This window comes from Gopherus evgoodei, chromosome 7 (genome assembly GCF_007399415.2).
Source record: "Gopherus evgoodei ecotype Sinaloan lineage chromosome 7, rGopEvg1_v1.p, whole genome shotgun sequence".
Lineage (NCBI taxonomy): Eukaryota > Metazoa > Chordata > Testudines > Testudinidae > Gopherus > Gopherus evgoodei.
Genome location: NC_044328.1, coordinates 107051805 through 107060441, shown reverse-complemented (window position 1 = coordinate 107060441; position 8637 = coordinate 107051805).

Below are 8637 nucleotides of genomic sequence, written 5' to 3'. Positions count from 1 at the left end.
GAATTGTGTTCCTTCCAGCCCTGTGTAGCCTGATCACCACTCACGCTGTACAACCCAGCCCAGCCCACTGATAGCAAACCTCAGACCACGGCCACCTGGTGCACCTCTGCAGGACCCTGAGCAATGAGCATGGTGGGTGTGGGTGAGACACACTGGCCCCTCCCCAGGCCATGGCTCAGCTGTAGGCAGGAGTAAGGGCAGCTGTTTAGGTCAATAGCCAGAAGAAGGCCTGCTCCCTCCTGGCTATCCCAGGCAGGGCCTGGCAGGGAAGTGACAACCACCACCTTACCTTCCATTAGTGGCTTATGTCTCAAAGGATCCCAGAGCTGTTCCAGGTTGCTCCCATCAACACACACACGAAGGAGATACACACTACCAGGACCTGACAGCCCGGGTCAGTGTCCCAGGAATCCACTTCTGTCACACAGGCTCAGGTGGGGCTCAGGCCTGAGGGCAGTGGGTTAAGGCCCCCTCGGGAGCCTGGGAGTATAGGGGGTGATGCCAGCTTGCCCTTCCTCTCAGGTTGACTGCGCTTATCTCAGAATGTTGGCCATGGGGGGAAGGGCAGGGTAAGGAAAGCCCTCGAGAGTCAATAATGGACTTTGCAGTGAGACCTGGGTTGGTGCATTGGGTCCTACCCCATCCCCAGAGCCACAGGGAGACATCAACCTCTCATGCTCCAGAGCAGCGCAGAGGAGGGAGGTGACCGGAGCTGCTGTCACCTGGTAGAGCAGTTACACAGGAGTGTTGGGGTCTGGCTCAGCACTGCATGGGGAGGTCAGGTTGCCGATGGAGGTAGTGTGCAGGATGGGATGGCCTTGAGACACTCAAGCCTTTCCTTTTGCGTGTGCACCAAGATGTGGCGAGACACCCCTTTAGATGACTCACCATGTGTGCATCGCTGCAGTTCCACCTCGCCCCAGGCTTTCTGTGGGGGCCACAGGCAAGAGCTCCAGCAAACCAGCCAAAAGGAAGTCTCTCCCCAGCTGAGCCAGTAGCTGAGTTCAGCCCAGCCCCAGGGCGCTGGAGGCAGGTCTTACACCCACCAGTTGCAGGGAGAGGGGGCTGAAATACAAAGCAAGCAAATATAGTTGATTGAGAAAGCAGGCAGCCCATGAAGCTGGGGAGGAGCAGCTCTTCCCCTTGGTGCTGAGGATCTGGCCCAGGAGATTGATGGCCTAAGTGCTTGGCAGTGGAGCTGTGAGGATCTCTTTGAACATGTGTGCAGGGGGGAGGAGAGGACTCTGCATCTGGGTTAACTCCAGTGCCAGATCTGGATTTCCCTGCTTTTGAAAGCTGCAAGCGACAGGTCAGTTCCTTGCTTGGTTTTCATGGCCTAAGCTAAGTCTAAAGAGTAACGTCCGCCTCCCACTACCTCCAGGATGCCGCACAGGGCCCTGGCCCATCTGGTTATCCTCTGAGTGAGATTGCAGAATTGCACGCCCATGCCTTGAAGGCTGCTCTGCCTAGGTTTAAGATTCCTGCCTGCCCACACAGCCCTGCAGCACCCCCCGCCCCCCACACTGCTCACAGCTCCAAGGAATCACCACAGCGCCAGAGCATGGGAGCTTGAGCATGACTTAGAGGAGTGGAGAAACGCTGGTTAGGGCAGTTCTGAGGCAGGGCCCATGGGCATCACATTGTGCCCTTCGCCAATGCCCGAGCTGTTGGGTAAAAACCGAAGTGGCCTTTAGAAGCAGCTGGCACCGGTGGGAAAGCAAAGGGGCTCCTCACTAGGCAGCTCTCACCGTGCCCCACTGAACAGGGCTGGAAAGAGCTGTTCCCCGTTCTGCTTCACAATTCATTCTCCAGCCCGGTCTGGGGAGGGAGAGTACTAGGAGCTGCCATGGACCACGAGGTGCTGAGCAGTGGTGTGCTTGGAACAGACGTGCAACAAGCAGATCTCGCTCTAAGCCCTGCTGGCAGGCATGGGGGGAGGGGAAGGTGCTCCAGGACTCCTGCTCCACCCCCTGGATCTTGTGGGAAGAGTAACACAGCAACAAGGAAAGGAAGTGAGGGAGTGGTGGAGAGGTGTTAATGAATGGATGGAATTGAATGAAGGGAGAAGCTGCCCTCCTAGGTTTAAACTGGCTCAGCGGCCATTCATTCTGCACCGAGAAGGAAAGGAGAGCAGAGAGCTGAGCCTGGGAATCTGGAGCCATGGCCCATGCGCTGCTAGTGTCTGTGCTTTACTAGCTGCTTGGCTTGCTGGGGCAGTAATGATTCCTACTGTGATTTATGATGATCTTATTCAGGACCTGGGTATTTTCCCCCAGGACCATGGCACCAGGCAGCTTTCCAGATGCCAGAACACACGCCTGGTGCATTCCCATGTTGGAACGGGAGGCCAGTTACTACCATTCATATTTATAGCTTTCAGGAGCCAGTGCCACCTCTGCTGCTCCTGCACTAACTCCATACTTGCCAAGTTACAGAGGTAGTGGCACTGGCTGCCCACCGCCAGCCTCCTCTGGCAGCAGAATGCCAGGGGGTGGGAAGGAGAGCAGTCCCATGACCTCATTTCTGTAGCACCTGCCCTTTGGGGATGTTCACAGCATTTGATGAGGGATTGAAATAACAAAGTTTGTCATAATTTACAAACAAACCCTTCCAACCTTTCTGGTGCAGAGCCTGGAGCCCAGTAGCCAGAGCAGCCCTGTACTCCCACACAAACAGGAAGAGAGGGGGAAGGGGTAAATGAATGTAGGCCTGCTCCCCTACAGAAGTTCTCCGGCTAGGTGCCCCAAGGTGGGATGGGTCATGCCCTCACTGCTAACTAGCATGCAGCACCTAGGATTTCGTCACACATGCTGATGGCAGGCCGTGTGTTAGAGGGGCTAGCTGCCTTCTTTTGTTTAGCCTCCTAGGGAATTCTGGGTAACCTAGACTCTGTAAACCCAGAGACCAGAGGCACTGGTGCCTCCTGCTAGTCTACAAACCCCCAGTCAGCAACAGCTTTCCAGAAGAGTTGACAGATCTGTGTGACATGAAAAATTCACACAATTCACGCACTTAAACATCCATAGACACTACCTCCAGTATTAGCTCCCACTCTCCAATTGCCTCAGTCCTGACCTCTGGGGACCAGAAAGGGCATTCACTCTCCACAACTCATCGAAGTCAGGCACTTCCGCACAGTCTGCCAAGGTGATGGCCAGTTACTACCAGCAGTGTTGGCTTTGTGATGAGGAAGCCTCCAAACCACCAACTTATCTCACAGGCTAGCAAAACCGCCATGAGATGGTTCTGGCTCTGGACCACTACTAGCTTGGGCTGGATTAGCACTGGCCTACTAGGGTGAAAAGTACCATATATCTCATTCCAAGATCAGCCACGCCCCCACCCTCCCTTATGTTACTGATTTACAGAGCTGTGTTGAACAGTTCAGTGTTATCACATTGTAACTGCTCAATGATGTACCTGCTACTCCTGCAAACATATTTCATGATACACATTGTGGATCCAGCAATCCAATAAAATCACCTCAGGACACATTGCAGTTTATGGGGAAAGCCCCATTTTTAACAAAGGTAGATTCTAGTTTAACCCCAATAGCTTAGAATGTGTTCTTCAGCACTAGGCACCTGTTAGTACAGAGAATTGAGAGCTCCCAGGTACTAATGTCATTGCAAGTCATAATTTACATACATTAACCAGAGACTATGATGACAGGCACTTTAGAAAGTAGCTTAATGGTGAGCATGAGGAGCATGCACTCACATGGATCTGAACAGGACAGCCATTGTGCAACATTTTAACAATAGGGCACTTGATCTGAGATGGGCAGGGCCACAGCCAATGTTAGCATACCCCCAGAATGCAGCGTACCCAGTAGGAACCTTCAGGGAAGAGGGTATTTTTAAAAGTCCCAAGGAGAGGACGACTAACAAACTGGTCAAAGATCAAACCCAGAAGAAGGATGCTCTGATGGTAGAACAATGAGGTCTCTGCCAGAGATTTGCTGCAGCCATTTTGTAGATGGGACAAAGAAGGCACATCGATGGTGCATGCTTCTTTGCAGCAAAGCTGCTTTTCCATCCATAAATAGAGTCCTGCATTTTCACATCACTAACTTGCCTATCAACACATGATATTGGGAAATAGCAGGATCCCCACCCATGAATCCAGCTGGTTTTCGTTACAGCAGTAGTCATTTCATACATCAGCAACTTATATAACCCCTCACCAGAACCCAAGATAAAGCTTTTATGGTCATTATGCAATCAAAGCAGCTGAAGTACTGGGCAAAGGTGGCAGAGAACCAACCCCTCAAGTTTCCCAGGGAAGTCTGTCTCTCTTGCTCCCACCAAATGAGACACGAGTACATAGCAGCAAGCACAGCCACCCATAGTACTGTAGTGATGGGACCCAGGTGGTGTTTAAGGGGATTTATGAAGTTGGCATGACAAGGCATGTCCCAAGTGTTCTGCCTTCGGAGGCTGGTTCTTCTGTTGATCCTTCAGCTTTTTGGAGGGGTGCCCATGCAAGAAGAAAGGACAAAATAAACACCCGCCTTGCCCCACCAGGGTGAATCTCTGTCTGCCTATCACCATGAAAACCCCTCCCATATACATCTCAATCCAAGATGACCTCATACCACCACAACACAGACAGAGTGCATCACCCCACACAACTGTTTTTCCAGCAGCATATCTGAGTGCTTGGCTGGGGTGTGGGCTTTGGAGAGTTGTTTTTCTGCTTTTGGGAAGTGGCTGGCAAATGAAGCACCATGGCATCCACTTTGGCTGGCACAATTTTTGGCCCCTTCTTACTTCTGCTCAGTGGAGGAACTTGAGTGAGTCCTTCATTCTAACAGCCATAAGACAGCTGGAACAGCACGGGGTGCTAGACCACGTCCTAGGACCATACAGTCAGACCAGCCCAACACTGCCTTCCTTGGCCGAAGGTAATGCTGAATGGTGGCTACATGGCTTGTGTTACGGTGTGATGCTGTCCCCCATAATGCTTTATGGGAATATGACATAACTGGAATATGTTTTGTGCTGCTTGTGCCACGTAACATATCTCTGTAAAGGTTATGATCTACTATATCTAGTCACTCCATTTGTACACATATATCATTTTGTACTTGAGGTTAAGAATATTGGCTGTATTCTTGCTTGATTTCTAAGTAGCTTTGTGAGGCATTTGGTCAGCTTCTTTAGGAACCTACTGACTGCTATACTTACCTACATGCCTCCAGCTTCCATCCAGGACACACCACACGATCCATCGTCTACAGCCGAGCTCTAAGATACAAGCGCATTTGCTCCAATCCCTCAGACAGAGACAAACACCTACAAGATCTCTATTAAGCATTCTTAAAACTACAATACCCACCTGCTGAAGTGAAGAAACAGATTGACAGAGCCAGAAGAGTACCCAGAAGTCACCTACTACAAGACAGGCCCAACAAAGAAAATAACAGAACGCCACTAGCCATTACCTTCAGCCACCAACTAAAACCTCTCCAGCACATCATCAAAGATTGACAACCTATCCTGAAAGATGATCCCTCACTCTCACAGATCTTGGAAGACAGACTTGTCCTCGCTTACAGACAGTCCTGCAACCTGAAGCAAATACTCACCAGTAACCATGCACCACAGAACAAAAACACTAACCCAGGAACATATCCTTGCAACAAAGCCCGATGCCTACTCTGTCCACATATCTATTCAAGTGACACCATCATAGGACCTAATCACATCAGCCACAACATCAGGGGCTCATTCACCTGCACATCTACCAATGTGATATATGCCATCATGTGCCAGCAATGCCCCTCTGCCATGTACATTGGCCAAACCAGACAGTCTCTACACAAAAGAATAAATGGACACAAATCTCACATCAGGAAACATAACATTCAAAAACCAGTAGGAGAACACTTCAGCCTCTCTGGTGATTCAGTAACAGATTTAAAGGTGGCAATTTTGCAACAGAAAAGCTTCAAAAACAGACTCCAAAGAGAAACTGCTGAACTTGAATTGATATGCAAACTAGATGCTTTCAACTTGGGCTTAAGTGGAGACTGGGAATGGCTGAGCCATTACACACATTGAATCTATTTCCCCCATGTTAAGTATCCTCACAGCATCTTGTCAAACTGTCTTAAATGGGCTGTCTTGATTATCACTACAAAAGTTTTTTTTTCTCCTGCTGACATCAGTTCATCTTAATTAATTAGCCTCTTAGAGTTGGTTGGGCAACTCCCACCTTTTCATGTTCTCTGTATGTATATATATATATATCCTCACTATATATTCCATTCTATGTGTCCAATGAAGTGGGCTGTAGCCCACAAAAGCTTATGCTCAAATAATTTTGTTAGTTTCTAAGGTGCCACAAGTATTCCTGTTCTTCTTTAGAAAGAATTTGCGAGGTTAAATACCCGATCAGGAAGCACTTGGGGAACAATGCATCTTGGAATGCTCCAGTCCACATAAGAAGTCTTCCTGGAGACATACAAGATACCGTGTAGACAGTGGCTTCTACCTGTAAAGACTGAGTCATGCATAGACATGTGACTTGCCCAGGTGACTCCAGAACTCCAACTTGGAGCTGGACTTTGCACAGGAGTGAGGGGGTTTCCACCCACAAGAGAGAGTCTATTTAAACCCCTGGGAGACCCCTCCATTTTGTCTTCACCCGGCTAAAGAGGGAACCTCTCCACCCCCACGGGATACTTGAAAAAAACTGGAACAAAGGACAGTAACTACAGAGGGTGTGAGCGATTGCTGGACCCAGGTAAAAGGAGATTAGTCTGTATAAGGGAGCATTCTGGAATGGGTGAGGATCTTATCTGTATTCAGTTTGATTAGATTAGATTAGACATAGATTTGCGCATTTTATTTTATTTTGCTTGGTGACTTACTTTGTTCTGTCTGTTACTACTTGGAACCACTTAGATCCTACTTTCTGTATTTAATAAAATCACTTTTTACTTATTAATTAACTCAGTATGTATTAATACCTAGGGGAGCAAATAACTGTACCTCTCTCTCTATCAGTGTTATAGAGGGCAAACAATTTATGAGTTTACCCTGTATAAGCTTTATACAGAGTAAAACTGATTTGTTTGGGTTTAGACCCCACTGGGAGTTGGGCAGCTGAGTGTTAAAGACAGGAACACTTCTGTGAGCTGCTTTCAGGTAAACCTGCAGCTTTGGAGCAAGTAATTCAGACCCTGGGTCTTTGTCGGAGCAGATGGGAGTGTCTGGCTCAGCAAGACAGGGTGCTGGAGTCCCAAGCTGGCAGGGAAAGCAGGGGACAGACGTAGTCTTGGCACCTCAACTGGCAGTTCCCAGGGGGTTTCTGTGATCCAACCCATCACAGCTCGCAACACAAATTCACACCCAGACAGGATTTCTAAGCTGGGGCATGAACTTGGGCCTCTTTCAATGTCATAGCTAACACAGGAGAGGAACAGCTTCTCCTGCATATCTGAACCTCTTGATGTAGGATCCAAGATCTCCATCGTTCCCTAAAGCAGCAGACAAACCCCTGCCTTCAGAAAACAAGGGCCACTGACTAACTCGCATGAGACTCCTCCCGGCCTGAGCTAGAGTTGCTTTGCTGAGGTTTTCTCGACACTACAGTTTTTAGCGACACAGCTGTGTCGCTAAAAGTCACAGTATAAATGCTGTTTGTCGGCACTTTTGCCAACAAAATACTTCCACTCCATATGTGCGGGATTCGTGTTGTTGACAAGAGAGCACTCCTGCCAACAACAAGCCATTTACACTGCCACTTGCCATGGCACAACTTTTGCCTCTTTTGGGGAGGGCAAGGGGGGTGTGGAGTTAAACATCTGCAAATGTCTAAAGTTTTGCCATGGCAAATGTCAGTGTAAACGGCTTGTCGTCGGCAGGAGTGCTCTCCTGTCAACAACATGAACCCCAGAAACCCAGCTGCCAGCTTCAGACATCAGGTCTCTAGTAGAAATTTATCGCTTATGCTCCTGGCCCTTTAAGCAGCTGCATGCACCAGACTGCACTGGGAGATGTTTATATTACAATGTCACAACAGCCCTGCCAAGTTCCACATCTGGAATATCAGTACACAAAGTTAGGAAAAGCAGGTCTGGGAGTCACAGCATCCCCAGGAGTGTCTTCTGCCCTGCAGTCCCCAGTGCCCCAGGGTTAAGTGCATTAATACTAGTGCCATGTGAATTCCAGAAAGTTGGGTTATGCATCAAAAGAGGCAGATATTTAGTGAGAGCTTAGCAGATGCTTTGGTCTTAGCAGTCACTCAAGAACCAGCACGCTGGAGATCACTGACCCTTCTTGGATTTGTCGAGGCCGAACATCTCTGGGGACAAGCTGCTCCTGTGGACCTTGTGTCATTTCTACTTCCACTTGAAGGCAGGCAAGTTAAGAGGCATTCTGAAAACACTAACTGACCCAGCTTCCATGCATGTAAGGAAGGCTGGGTTTTATTTCCTATAACCCTGCTCCCTTCACCCTTTAACTGCTGCAGGAGCTTCCCCTTTGCCAGTATTCGACAATTCAGTACTTCACTTATCTATGCAATAGCAGCATCCCAAATCAGTGTTTTGTGAGTGGACCATGCCTCCTGACCTCTCCTTCTGACCTTTAACCTCTGCTGAAAAATGATCTTGATTGTGGTTGCCTG